Source organism: Lissotriton helveticus, chromosome 4_1, assembly GCF_964261635.1.
Source record: "Lissotriton helveticus chromosome 4_1, aLisHel1.1, whole genome shotgun sequence".
Lineage (NCBI taxonomy): Eukaryota > Metazoa > Chordata > Amphibia > Caudata > Salamandridae > Lissotriton > Lissotriton helveticus.
This window is the reverse complement of record NC_136063.1, coordinates 775968922-775983612: the sequence shown is the minus strand read 5'-3', so window position 1 is coordinate 775983612 and position 14691 is coordinate 775968922.

The following is a 14691-nucleotide window of genomic DNA, read 5'->3' as shown; positions in this document are numbered from 1 at the left end:
TTCAATGTCATAGTCACGGGGTCTTACCTGACAGATCTACACAACCTTTATTCTTGCTGAGGTTCACTCAGTCAATACTATTAAGTTGGCTAACAATAAACACGTTAATCAGCTCTAATATTCACTTTGCAAATGCATGTGTTATGCTATATGTTATACTGCTGTAATAACAACCACCAATACACTAAAAAATATTGTACTGCTAACAACCTTCTTCCACCTAAAAGGCTCTTAGACAACAGGGAAATATCAGAAGCAATCTTACCATAAAAAACTATTTTTCAACATTTAGACAGGTAAAAAAAATTGTAACAGCTCATGCAACGAAACAAGCAGTGACTTTCTTCCCCAGCTTCTATTATTTCAGATCAAGCGAACAGCAGGCCACCAAGGGGAACTGCCAGGCTTCAACTATCTCAACTGTTAACTCTCTCTAGGTCAAACTAAGGAGCATGGAATTGCCACACAGCAATGGTAAAAAATCCCACCTATGTCATAAAGTACTACATGATTTCCCCCTTTCAAAACAAAGTACATAAAACTGGTACGCAAGAAGAAACAAAAGAACTCAAATTACAATAGAAAAATACATAGAATATATACATAAAATTCTACCAAATATAGATGTACCATGTGACAGATAAAAAATCCCATGTAACAGAGTAAATGGCATGTAAATAGAGGAATATCAAATGACATGTGATCTCCCATCCCTCACGCTCTGAAACAAATAGGTACTCTCCTCGATCTGCTACTGCGTCTCACAACTCCCTCATCCTTCAATCTATCCACTTCTCCACCAATCTCATCACCACTTTCTCCTCTACCATCCACAGCCTTTTCTTTTACTAACTTCCAGCTGTTCCACCACTGTCCACTTTCAACTTTCATGCTAATTCCTTTTATCTCCAAGACTCTAATGGGTAAACCAAACTTGGATCCACCTTTTTTCACATGTATGGGTTTTTTCACCAGTGTCACATCTCCCACTTCAACAACAAAATCCTTTACATTAATTTTCTCATCAAAGTATTTTTCTTGTTTCTCTTGTACAACTTCTACACGTTTCCTAATGGTATTATCGGAACACATCAATCAAAACTATACAACGACAGTATCCCTCTTGACCTATATTTCTTTTACATATGGCTTTCAGAAAGCTCACATACGGGACACATCAAAAAATGTTACGCTATGTTACGCTACACAAAGATCATGTATTTCATTAGACATTGTTTTATTTTATATATTTATTTTTTGTATAAAAAAGAAGATATTTTTGTATGTATACTTCTAAGACACAGATAAATCAGTCCACAGTTTCAAAATACATGATTTACAATGAGAAAGCTGTATACATAATTTTACAAAATGCAGTGTGTACTGATCATTTAGAGTGACACAATTTGTACATTATTTACACATACCAACCTTATAAACAAATCCAGACTCACAATCACCTCCATTCATACATGTCATCCTAACGTGAATTGTATTAATTTGTTTGATTTTATTGCTAATTTTCAAAATCAGAACTTGCGCCATAATTTGGCTGGAATTTGTCTTGGTGGTGACTTTAACGCTAGACTCCCAAGAGAAAATGGAATAGCTACCACACTTGTGGCCAATGAGTCTGCATGTAAAAGAGGGATGAAATTGTTAGATCATTTGTCTACCTGTAACTTACTCAATGTAATGGAAATCGCAGATGTGTGCCATGATAACAATTGCTTAATACCTACCTACTGGAGTCGTGGTTGTGTCTCAATTATTGATTATGTCATTATATCTGCCTCTCTTGAAGATCTGTTATAAAAAACAGAGCTTTTATGTAACTCGCAGGGCGATCATAATCCAAGTTTAACTACAATCAGATTTACCCCCAAACCAAGTCTTGGCAAAGAGCCTGGGGCAAGTAAGCTAGCGGTTTCGACTGTCAAAGTAAGAGTAATTTGCGAAGACATTGATAATAACATCCTATTTTCTAACATGATCAAATCGCACCCATCACTCATCGAAGCCTGTCTGTCATTTAGCGACCCCAATCCAAAGGTTATCAGGGCATTTAGTCATCTGTGTGTTGGCATTAAACAATTAATCTCTAGGCCTGTGTTGAACATTACCTGAGGTCCAAGATGGTTCAACAGCCTTTGTTCGCGAGCAAATTGAGAACTTCGTGTAGCAGTAACAGTATGACCCAGGGATGCAACTCTTATTAAATCTCTTCGGGACAATTACAAAGAAGCAGTTAGGCATGGTAAAGATGAGCTCCTGAAAGAACGTTGAGTCAACCTTGCTTGTGCCGCCACACTAAATGATGGAAATGGTTTCTGGGCAGCAGTTAAGGACATGAGATCTGTGGGCCAAACTCTCACACCAATAAGCTGGAACATAAATAGCAAAGCCTGGAAATCCCATTTTTTCTAAAATGTACACAGCCTCGCCCCTGAATGAGGCACTGTTAAACAAACCACCTGTTACACAGATCTCAATATCATTGTCAGAAGTAGAGGAGGCCATTAATCAAAGTTTAGGGAACAAGGCCCGGGGCCCGATGGGCTTTCCATTGACCTTATTAAATATAAACCGGATTTCTGGGCGCCTCTTTTACTTAATGTTTTTAATAATTTAACAAGTACCTTTATTCCAAGCACTTGATCTACCAGCATAATTGTGCCCATTTTTAAAAAAGGAGATCGATCCAACCCTAGCTGCTACAGACCGATCTCTCTGATTGATAATACCTTGAAGATCCTTTGGAGGATTTTGTTTAATAAAATAAGGTCTTGGGTTGAAAGGGAATCCATTTTAAATAGTTGTCTACTGGGGAACAATGCCTTAACATAAACTTAATATTTGACAAGTACACAATAACCCAGAAGTCACCTATCTATCTGGCCTTTATGGACCTCACCTCAGACTTCGACTTTGTAAAAAGGTTGCGTCTGTGGTTGGTCCTTTTAAACTATGGGTTGGTTGATATATTTGTTAATTTTTTAGCATACTCACATTGAGATTTGAAGGCACGGGTGAGGATTAGCAATGACGGGGAGGTTTCAAGGGACATCATTATCGGCAGAGGGGTCAGACAGGGGTACGTACTGGCCTCTCATCTATTTCTTCTATATCTAAATGAATTACATAACGTACTGTCAGCACTTACCAAGGATGTACACATCATTAATGGCAATGCACTCCCCGCCTTATTATATGCAGATGATGCGGTCCTTATGGGCCACACCCCGAACGCACTACACACTTTAGTAAGGGGTTTTGTTGCTTTTATGGCAGATCTAGACCTTTGCACTAATTTAAAAAAATCTTTTATAATGACTTGTGGACTCAAAAAACATCGTATTAATTCAATACCTCAGGTTCTGAACACTTAGCATGCACACGCACTTTCCCATATCTGGGATTAGTATTTTCAGATACTGGATCCTGGGCGGCTCATGCTGCCATAGTAGCGGTAAATTTATGAAAGTGACAAACTCGATCTTGAGTCTCTCTCAACCCAAACATGCAGAGGTAGTTTTATCTATAACTAAAAAAAAATTTAAAACAGTGCATCCCCACTGCCACCTGTGGTGCAGAAATTTGGGGTTTTATAAATTGTAGTGGAATCCAGAGAGAGGAAAACAGATTCTGTCAAAGACTCCTGGGGGCCCAAATTTGCTCACCAAACTTTGTGTGTCATAAGGAATTAAACTTGTTTTATATAGAAGATTTTATAAGGTCTCGTCCTACTTTGTTTTGGCTAAAAGTGTGGCAAAATCTGTCAGCTACCTTGACAAGGGAAATTATAGTTGACTCAATTGTGAAAAGGGAAGAAGCATACCCTGGCCTTCCGCTTTTAGAAAAAAACCTAATTAGCGTGAATCTGGAGCATGTCTTTTTGAATCCTTTGGGCCCAGAGGGAATCAGTAAAAAGGACCTTATGGACGCACTATACGATTCATACAATAATGCGAGACATGCCACAGAGCTTCCAAAATCATAGGTCGCCAGGTACATCTCGTTAGTGGGGGCTGACAGCCCCCTAACCCATTGTAGTGTAGTTCCTATATTCCCAATAGGCTCTGCGCATTGGAATAATATCTTCAATAGTATAGACGTAGGACAGAGGTTAACTAGGTCTTCTACTGTCGATATTAGACTTAAGTTTTGTGTGCCAGCTAGCTCAGAGTTCACTAGAAACTTTCTCGAATAGGCGAGGAGGGTTTTAACCTCCCTGGATAGACAAGAAGGGATTTAGTTTCTGACAACCATAGAACATGACAACTTTGCTCTCCCTGATCAAGAGTATATCTCTAGAGTCGTGTGAAAACAAAAGACAGCTATTTTGCCCAGTCAAAACGTGCATACTTAGTTTCACCAGATTGTAGAGAAAAGAAGAGACGGGCGTTTTCAATAAAAGGTGTTATTTATTGATCAGTCTCTTTTCTCATACAAGAGAAATGAATCGCTACGATTGCAATACTTATAGTTAAGTAAAGTGCATACAGTAAAAGCAGGATTATAAAATAATACTGTAAAAGCACTGATATGGTTTCTTAGCCATATGATACTTTAAAATGGATAAAAGATATACATACATATATACATTGACTAATCGTACTCAACTGGTGCTTCTAACTACGCCTACCCCGGTGTACCTGACCTAAGCCTAATACATGGGAGGGAGTAAGTAAGTAGCAGTTTAAGTTAAGTTTGTTTTGCCAAGAATCTGACTCAAGAATTCTCTATAAGGGTTTAGTCAGTTCCGTACCTGGGATTTAGAAGGCTGGAGGGCTGGTATCTCTTTCTCAGGACTCGGTATCCCAGTCACCCGCGAAGGTGGGCTGGAAACGCTGGAGGCTGAATTTCTCGGCAAGAGAAAAGACAGCGTCTTCCTCAGCGCGTCAAAAGGGGAGGGGCAGCGTCCGTGGGCTCTCCGGCAAGTAGTCACTGCTCCAGGTTCATCACCACCGTGTCTCTGCATAGGGCAGCGTTGGTATATTTATACCTGAGAGGTGCTGGGTTTGACGTAAGGATGGACATAAGACGTCAATAAGGATGTCGCTAGGAACTGATCGTTCCTGCAGTGCTTTACAGCAGTTCTTGGACTAAATCAAAACATAGCAGGCGGGGATTTCCCAGGTTTGCTCGAGGCTTGGATTTGTTTAAGAACTCGGTGTGCTTTCTAGGGGGCTGGAGGAATAGTGCTTGCTTAATGTGACAGCATGCGCTATGACTAATTTATGAAACGGGTTTCTGTGCCGTTGTGTAGATATTAGTGAATTATAACCGGGCAAGGGTCAGAAATAGGAGTATCGATACAGGTCCCTAGATAAACATACTACACCCACTCCACGAATTCATGTCCATATTTACTAACCTAAGCAATAGTAAACATAACTAATAGTGCATGTGTATAACGAACCACCCTAAAATAAAATTTTTGCATTTGAAAAATGGCATATTCGAAATACACGAAAATGAGTACAGGTACTGTATGCATTCAAGCAGTGTAATCATTCAAAAAGGATGCACATTTTATATCAGCCTGAATGATTTGCGAAATTACACATGAAATGGCTCTTAATACAGAAAAAAATTGCGAGACCACTTCATCACATATAAATACAGTTATTGGTAAATATGCTAGAGGCTGAGGTAATGTATTGTCTCTAGAGTTTCTAAAAATAGAAGGTCTGTTCTCTAAGAATAGTTCTACTTTAAGCAGAGGATGAGTGCCAAAAAAAAATGTAAATATTTTGGAATTCGAAAAAAAGTTTTCTTTTTCAGGGGATGGAAAGAAAAAATAGTTCTCAGTAGCTTTGTTTTCTAAAGCTGAAGGCCAAATTCAGAGTTCAGGGAACGCTGTGTGCTCGTTTGCTTAAAGTTATTCTTTCTTTTCGGGTGAAAACATCATGTCAGACAGACTTTCAAAAAAACAGTCTACTGCCTCAGGTGAAAGTTCGACCAAGTTGGAGAATGTCGCTATCATGCAGTCGTGCGCATGTTCGCTTTCAATGATGTTTCGATCAGCATTGCTTACAGAAGGTCGTACCTGGTTGATGCTGCTCTCATTTTGTACTTCACTACCCTTCAATCGTAGTGGTGAAGTCTCCACGAATGCCGTCATCAGGATAGGTAGCCGCTGGGGACAGCACGATGCATGAGCCGTTACTGGACCCAACAAAGTATCTGTATCCAATAGTACTTCTGATTGTAGTTGAAGACAGGTGTCCAACACGCATTCTTCGCCACATAGCATACATCTTAACACAGGTAAGACACAATTCTGCCATATGGGTCTGAATGAAAGAAACCAGGTCATATTCAGATCTCTTAGCCGGGCTAATCCAAGGACTTTAGTTATGCGGTCCAGATAGCGTATAACTAGGATTGTTTCTTCCATTGTTGCTGGACTCTTGTCTGTGACATGGCTTGCCATAACGAAGCAGGAGTAGCAAAACTAGGATGCCTGCTACGAGTTCCAACAGGAGTGGAAGTCCACCAAAGACAGAATGGACAAAATTAGGATATATATCCAGGACTGCTTTGAATGGGGTTAACAGTCCCGAAAAAACAGTCTTAAATACACTCGCGATACCATTCGTATCAGAAATATTTAAGATTTCGTTTAGCATTCCTGCGAAGTGTAGGGGGCAATTTGTTGATAATAATGTGTGTATCTCTGCCGTTGTCCTTGCAACTTGGAGATCATACGTTTCTTTTGATGACGTCAAGTGAACTGGTGTCTGTAGGAGCAAAGTCTTCATTCTGCTTAAAGTATGAATTCGAATAGAAGAGATTTTCAAATTGGGCCAAATTTTTCCCTCCCTGTCTGGAGTATCGTTTGGATACAATACTCGCTCACAGCAAGTGACCATGGAGCTCACGCTTACTAGATAAGGTTTTCCTGGCAGCAAGCCACAACATCTGTGATCCACAATTAGAATGTAGCTCCCGTTAGAAAGCTGTCTAAAGAATGGCTCTATTCGCGTTGCAGGTGTGCCGAGCTGGTGACACGAAAGGTTATTTGAAGTCCCCTCACAGGCCCCATGTAAACTTATACCCTGACACAGAAGTATACCACTTAGTGATTTTTCACAATTATTACCACTAAGAAATACACTCTGTCCTTTTTTACTATAACATGTGTGTGTATAAGGTAGGGTCCATGTTGACTTAATGTATCCTTTACCCAACCTTTCATACTGGCCTGTCTGCATTTATTTTTGACAGTATCGAAATTGGAAAGTCGTTATCGGAATAGTTATTATCCCATGTATTATCCATTCAATGACAGGTCGTTCTGACATTGTCAATGGTAATCTCTCAAGTTTTTCAATGCTCAGAATTGTATATTCTGCACCCTTTTGTGTCAAGCTGATTTGTGTATCAGTAAGGTTAAAGATAGTGAATAATGACGTTGTGTTGATTAAACGCCAAGGCACGTAGCCTGAACGCAGATTTTGTAATGTCCAGCCAAGCTGTACAATAGAACGCAATTGGGACTGACCGTGTTGCAACATCAGTAAGTCTTGCTCTATTATATCGATTGCAGATGATACAATACTGTCCAGTGAATATATTCTGGAAGACAGAGTCATTAACCCATTGTCCACAACAGAAAGTGATTTTTCCAAATTAATACGGTCAATTTCCCGTATTTTCTCTGCTGTTTCAATTTGAGTTACTTTCCAAGCTTCGTTGTAAGCTGCATATATAGAGGCCGCTATGAAACGTTTTTGACGCTGTTTGCGTGGTCCCATAATGAAATCACGCAAGTCAGCACCTTCTTTAAGTAAAGTCAAGTGTTGCTTAATTTCTGCCAGTGTGGATGTTCGCAGCCATTCGAGGCAGAGTTTCCCTACACTGTATGTAGTTACAATCCCTGGATGTTGTCTCTGGGAATATCTAGGGTCTGGCCTGGTCAATTTGAACCCCTGTATTTTGTTCAGGAATCTATTTTGACAGTTATTTGTGTCTGTGGGCCAGATCAACCATTTTTTCCAATCAGGATGTGTTCTGTTTTGGTTTAAAATATCAGATACGTCTATCTCAACATCTGTAGTGCTATTACTGTCAGGTGTTGGTTTTGGAATAGACGGTTTGTTTAAGTCTTTAATTTTGGCTAGGCCAAGACAGGTAGTCTGTTGAATTGTGTCATTCAAGAATATAATTTGTTCTGGGATCATGCAGGCTCTAAATAATGAATCTGTACCTTGCACTTGCCAATATTTTGTACCCCAGATTGTTTTCGTTTCAATGTTATTGTTCCAGAAATCAAAACCGAATGTATTCATTTTGTCAAAAAATGATTCTGAATAGATTCATTTTTATTTGTAAGCATGGTTTTCATTCCTGTCTTATTTAATAGTTTGAAATAAAACGTTTCTGCATCACTTGTGTTAAACCCTGAGAAATATGAAAATGTTTCATAAAATGTTTTTGAACTGCCTCTCGGTGAAGTTGCACAATGTTCCCATTGATTATAATTAAAAACATTTCTAGGTTGAGCAGATTTATGCAGATAATGGTTACCATAGTGGTTGTAACAGTACATCTGGTCATAATTAGATGAACCCTGTAAATAATCATGTTCTGTCAATTTAGCTGACATCACTAGATCTGACATCATATCATTAATACTTTCAAAGTCCCAATCATCAGCGAATGTGCTCGGTTTTACAAAGTCACTTAATGAAATCTTAAATTGATGAGGATACTTCAAGAGCTCGACAGGGCCATAGATTTCGTTATCAGTTCTGTCCCATGCTACCCCACCGGGTATAGGATTGGCTGTGAAGTTTACTGAAGAAAGTTCTCTTTTCTCGATGTGTGAAGACTTGTGTGGTTGCAGGACCAAGTTGATATTCTGACTTGCTGTGTCCATTGTAACATATTTTCCCTCAATGAAATGTCCCAAGCATAGTACCATGATGAGCCAAAGTATGAGGACAAATACACCTTGTGCCACCCAAAATTCAATCCATGGAGAAATCAGATAGGTTTCTTTTAGTTGATGAAAGAGTTCCTTTGCTTTGTCTTTAAAAGTCTTTGATTTTGTCGGCTGTTCCTCAGGTTCGCTCGGATCCTCGGAAAAATCATCGTAGTTGATGAAGTAGCCTGATGCTGTTCTGTCAATTGTTTCAATTGCTTCTGGATTCCTTTTTGTTTTTGGAATTTTCTTTGTTTCATTAGCATAGTCTGTGGTTACATCATTGTAGACTGGTGTTTCTTGATGTAAGATTTTGATTTGGGTTTCAAGAGGTTTAAGTTCCATGGCTTTGTTGCATAGTCCTTGTTGATTCACTGTAGGTTTATCAAATGTGATTAGTCTCTCAGTTTGAACCTCTATGTTTGTAGCAAACTTTGGTGTTCTGCTACTTCTTGGGAGTCCACTTGGCCTACTACTTGTTATCTGCCACATGATTGTGGTTTAACCAGGTCGATGGATACAACTCGGTTCTCCTTTTTACCAGCAAGGGCGGTAATACAACTGATCTTGTCCTGTTGATGGCCAAGACAGGTACTGCTTTTCTGTAAGAAGGCCCAACTTCCTTTTTTACCGCGATCTTCTCTCTGACCAGATCCCAGATTTTTGGAATCCAGACAGGCCTTGCTGGGACAGGTGGTTTCTCTTCAGTGGTTGTTGGCTGTTGTTTCAACTTTATGTTGCTCAGGTCTTTTCTTGTTTCGTTTAAGTCCTGTAAAATAGCCAAACGATCTTTGATATCAAAGCATTTTTCTTTAACCACTGAAGTTTGACTATCGAGGTCCTGGATTAACATTCTAGTCCCAAACAATAGTTCGTACGGACTGAGACCTCTAAGAGAATTTCTTGGCAGATTGTTAATACTACGTTGGACACTTATTAAATGTTTGACCCACCCAGCTCCCGAACCTAATACCTTTGCCATTATAGATTGCTCTATGCCTTGGTTTTTTCTTTACACCATCCCATTTCCTTCAGGAAGGAAGTGATAAGAGTCCCGCAATGCAATGCCCATGCTGGCCATGCCCCCCCCTATAAGCTTGAGAGCTAAAGGTAGGACATTGGTCAGAATGTAGCATGCCCCATGCGTATATGCCATTTTAGACTCGCAAATCTTGTCATATTAGTTCAGACGTCAGCCGAGAGTTGGGGTCTACATTTTAAGTGAATATAGTCTCTATATGTTAATATGACACATTTATTTATACTGGGTATTTTTATATTTTATTGCTTAGTTCCAATTTTGAGCGAAACGCCATGGCAATACACCGTCTTGGTCGCCACTAGGATCTCTGTTGCAGTCTGGGCAGTTGTTTGCAAAACTGTGATGTTGCAGGCTCATTCCTGGCCACCAGTATATTGATTGTAATTCTTCTAGAGAATCTTTAAGCTTGAGGTGTCTAAGACCCTCACCCATATGTGCGTCTGCTATTAACAAGACTCTCCTGTTCGTGTTTGGAATTACTCTATCCCCCACTCCAGGGATTTGAGCAAAAGGAACGGAGTTTGCATCGATTATGTATGTATAATTGAGTGGATAGTTGATGGGTAACGCTGAGCAGTCGCCTTTTGATGACGTTTTTACCGCCAGCATTGTTTCCCCGTCAATGTATTTTTCCGAACGCTTTTTTGTAGCTACGGAAGCCGATTTAGTTGCTTCCGCTGTGGCTGTCTCAGCCAATGAATTCCCTGCAACGTGAACGCCATCACGCTGATGACTCAGTGAGTGTATCACGTGAGTTTTTGGTAGTTCTTTCTGTAAAAGAACTACTAGTTCCCAAAGCGATTTTTGCTTGATTGTGGCACCTGTGTCATCTTTGTAACCATTTTGAATCCATTTCTGTAAATCGTTATTGTATGATTTGACGCAGTAATACGAATCGCACACTATTAGTGTCGGGAATTCACGATCGGCATTATCCAGCGCCATTTTTAACGCTATTATTTCAGTTTGTTGTTCTGAATTATTTTCCACTGAGTGTGTTTTTGTAAACAGAGGTTTCAATTTACCTCCGCGCCACACGTCTTTTACAATCTCGCATGTGGCGTTGTAGGCTTGCTTTCCCCAAACTGAGGGTTGAGCATGTCCGTCTGTATATATTACACAGGCGTATTGTCGTATGGGCAGAATGTCGATTGGCAGAGGGTATTCTCTTTCATATTCTAGATTTTTTAATTTTTTCATTTCTGGGACAAAATAGTATTTTACTTTGTCTGTAGCAGGAGAATATTCCCATTGTATCCATTTTGGATTTAATGCCATAGTAGGTAAATTACATGGGCTTGTTAATGCCTCAAAGGCTGATTCTGCTGTTCTGACTGTAATCCGTCTGCCGTCAGCTTGGTCTCTTTCTCTTGCTACAGCTGTTTGAACCGCATGAACAATGTTTTCCTTAATGCTGAATGTTTTTTCAGCTTCTGTGTACAAATGTGATTTGTATGCTATTGGTACCGTTTCTCCCTCATGAGAGGTCAGGTATGTGAATCCGCATCTTCCTGGGATGACTCGGATTACAAGGTTGCGTGTGTTATCGCGTGTTTGCAATTTTGTTTTAGTTAACATGTCTGTTTGCAATGATCTCAAAATTTCTGTGTGTTTTTGAGTCCAATTGATTGTTTAAAATCTGGTCTTATCAGGTCATAGAGAGGTTTAACCCTCTCCGCATAATTTATAATGTAAGTTCTTCCGAAATTCAGGAAACCTAGAATTGATTGTAAGTTTTTCAGCGTTCTTGGTGCTTGGATTACAGCACATTTCTCTAGGAAATTGTCTGCCAGGCTTTTGCCTTCACTTGATAATTCATATCCTAAAAACAGGACAGTCAGATGGGCAATTCTTGACTTTTTAAAGTTGAATTTGTAACCCTCTGCTGCGAACCCAAGTACTATGGTGTTCACTCTTTTCAAGTGAGTATCCAAATCATCATCTGTTAGATAGATGTCATCGACATAAGATAATGCCTCATCCTCATATATTTGTAGTAACTCTGTTACTCTCGCTGAGAATAATCCTGAGCTGTTCTTAAACCCCTGTGGCAAACGACAGAAATTTTCCTGCGAGCCATTTATTGAGAACGCGGTCAAATATCTGCTTTCAGGTGCTATATTTTGACAAAAGAATCCATTAGAAATGTCTAATGTTGTTTTGTATTTTTTGCGCACTATGCTATTCATTAGTGCTGCACTGTGAGTTTTGTACTGCAAAGGTTTTGCAACATGAGTTTAGGTGTCTGTAGTCCAAAACTAGACGATATGAATCATCTGGCTTGGAGACAGGAAACAAAGGATTGTTCATTTGTGAGGTGCAAGTTTCAATCACCACCTGGTATTCAAGTTGATCTAAGATCTCCCTGACCTGTTTTTTAGCTTCTTGCTTAATTGGGTACTGCCTCTGTGCAGTTGGTTGAGATTTTAATTGGATTTTGTGAGGAGGAGAGTCCTCATCCCATCCCACATGGTTTTTATATAACGCAGGAGCTTGGGCTACTGCCCACTTTCTTGCAAGTGTATATTTTTTATGTATTGGAATATGATTTGAGAAGGCAGGCATAATCATTTCTTCGCCATGAGGGCACTCCCTGACAAACTCCGGTGTCCAGACTTTTTCAGCTAAAAGGATGTCATAGCCTTTGGAGAGATTATCCCAAAATAGACCCCTTATTTTCCTAGTCTTATCTCCCTCTATACGTAATGTTATTTCATATATTTTATGAGGTTTGCTAACTCTGGTATCTGCAGTTTCCACTTGAATGTATTCATTCGTGTCCACTGTCTCCAGATGATTCATCAGGATCTTGCGAGCTATGCTCACTTGTGCTGCGCTGTCTAGCATTGTCTGAGCCCACTCTCCGTTTTTCAGCTGTGTCCTCAATATCCTCGGCATGTTTGACTATTTTAATGCTGGCTACCTTCTTTTTTGGAAATTGTAATTTACTTTGACGAGCAGGTTCCTTGTCTTTGGACTTGAAGTGCTCTTCCCTTTGTTCTGACCGTCCTCTTCTTTCCGATTTCTGCGAGGAAGTCTGAAAAGATCGAGATGGACGTGTATCAATATCTTGATATCTATCAGGTTTCTTCAAATTATCCCTATTTCTAAGGTTGTATTTTTTCTCAGAGGGCTCCCTCTGGGGAGACTTGTGTCCTTGGTCCGGAGATCTTTCTCTCCGTCGAGGAGACCTTCCTCTGGACTGGAATCTTTTTTCTTTGGGTGTGGATTGTTTATTTCCATCCCAGCTCTTTTTTGGAGTGTTTAGAATATTTTTAATATATACCTTTTCAGGATTTTCAGTTAGTTGGGGTTTCACTGGTTTCCCACCCAAACTATCTCTTCCTAGTTCTTCATAGGATTTTTCTATGATTCTGGCAAGTTCAAATGGCTGTTCTGCTATATCTGTTTCTTTCAACTTCTGGCGGATCGCTACAGATGCTGCTTCCCCTTTTATGTTGGCTAGTTATATAGCCGATACCTGCTTGAAGTCTTTCAGTAATTTCATACCCAGAGTTAAGGCAGGTTCTGGACCGTATTCATTTTGAATCTGTCTTAGTGCATCTGGTATTACAGCCATGGACGGAACACCATGTGTTTTTGTGTAAATGGAAGCAAAGACTGTGCCTCAAGTGGTGCGATCCCCATTGGAAGACAGATAGTCAGAATTCTGTTTTTCTCAGTAGGGGTAGTATCCGGAAATACTGCCTCTATTTGAGTGATTTTTTGTGCTAACCAGAATGGAATTTTTTCCCGTTTTGCGGGTACTTTACCTAGACAGGACTGTATGTTCTGTGGTGTGATTTTATTTGTGTTTCCCTGATGAGGGGTCAGCTGTGGAACATTAATAGTTGGTTGGACTATTGAAGTCCGCATTACATATTGGACTAATTGTCTATGGATTTTAATCAGTTGTTTTAGCTCTGCTAAAAGTTCTGGTATTGACATTTTTTTAATGTCTGGATGTGGTGTGTAGCCGGCTAGAACCGGCCACGTTGCTCCTGGTCTACCTAGTGGACTGAGCCTGGTGATGCGATCATTATGTTTTAGGGCGCCTTTAAACCAGAGCAGGTGCTCTTGGTATTTTAATGGTATTTCCACCTCCTCGAACGGGATGTAGATATCCGGTGGTTCCTCTATTTTGTAATAGTGGAACTCCTTTGTTACAGCGTTTGCTGCTGGAAAGTTTATCCATGAATAGAATACCTCTGTCTGCCGATATTCGTGTGCCTCGATTACGAATATGACTGTACCACCTCTCGATGTCAATCCATTTTCTATAAGTTTTAAAGTTATACTTTTTCTTATGTTGACCGGGATGAGTATTACTTCCGGGTCTGTTTGCAGGAGAGTTGTGTCATCTGCTAGGAGTTGAGCTGCTATTCTAGCTGCCTCCCTTTCTCCTTCACTGTCTGACATTTTACTGACAGGAAGGTTTTTTGTTGCAGATCAGGTTTCCAAGGAAATAAAGATTAGGTGCACAATATTTTGGAACACTGTATCCTTCAACGTTGAATAAACCAAAAAACCATACATAGGAGTCTCCTCCTACTAAGTTTGGCGGATTTTAACCTTTTACCCACTCCAGACGTCTTTGGAGTATTTACGGGAGAAAGGGTCTGTGTGAAAAAGCACGACTGAGTTACTCTAATGTCTTGCGTTAGATTTATCGCCTTACCAAACCGTTGGTCGCCATGTAGTGTAGTTCCTATATTCC